This window comes from Elephantulus edwardii, unplaced genomic scaffold, assembly GCF_000299155.1.
Source record: "Elephantulus edwardii isolate Elephantulus edwardi_28Jun2011 unplaced genomic scaffold, EleEdw1.0 scaffold00288, whole genome shotgun sequence".
NCBI classification, from domain to species: Eukaryota; Metazoa; Chordata; class Mammalia; order Macroscelidea; family Macroscelididae; genus Elephantulus; species Elephantulus edwardii.
In genome coordinates, this window is record NW_006400038.1 from 2,828,642 (window position 1) to 2,829,218 (window position 577).

A 577-nucleotide genomic window follows, 5' to 3' on the forward strand; every position below is an offset into this window, starting at 1 on the left:
CTGATTTGTCTAAATTTAAAAAACAACAACAACAACAGCAAAAACCCAACAAGCAAAACAAAAACCCCATATATGGTCAGAAACGTCATTCTTGAACCCTTTGTTTTCAGCAGTTTGCCTTCCGAGTACTAGCATCTCAAGTTGTCAGGCAGGCAACTTCAACCCTCCTCCAATAGTGCAAATCAGACACGATGCTTCTCTTCAAGTATACACACACACACACACGCAAGCACACGCAAACTGGACAGACAGCGCGATGGGAGCAACAGCATACCAGCAAGCACCCAGCCTCCAGAAGCAAATCAGCAAGCATGGTGCAGTGGCCACCGGCAGGTGGGCAGCACGACAGCAAAACACACGCATGGAGTTGGGCCCTGCTAGGGCCAGAGACTGGCTGCAGAGGTTTCTTTGGTAATTGAGGCAGGAATTCAGGACACTATGTCAGATGTTCCCACGCTGTTCCTGCTGTTGTGTGAGGGCACCCTCGTACAAAGACCAAGCAAGTAAAAAAAAACAGAGCACAACAAAAACCCACAGGGTGGTTTTTGTGAGTAAAACCCTTCCCCTCCCACCCACC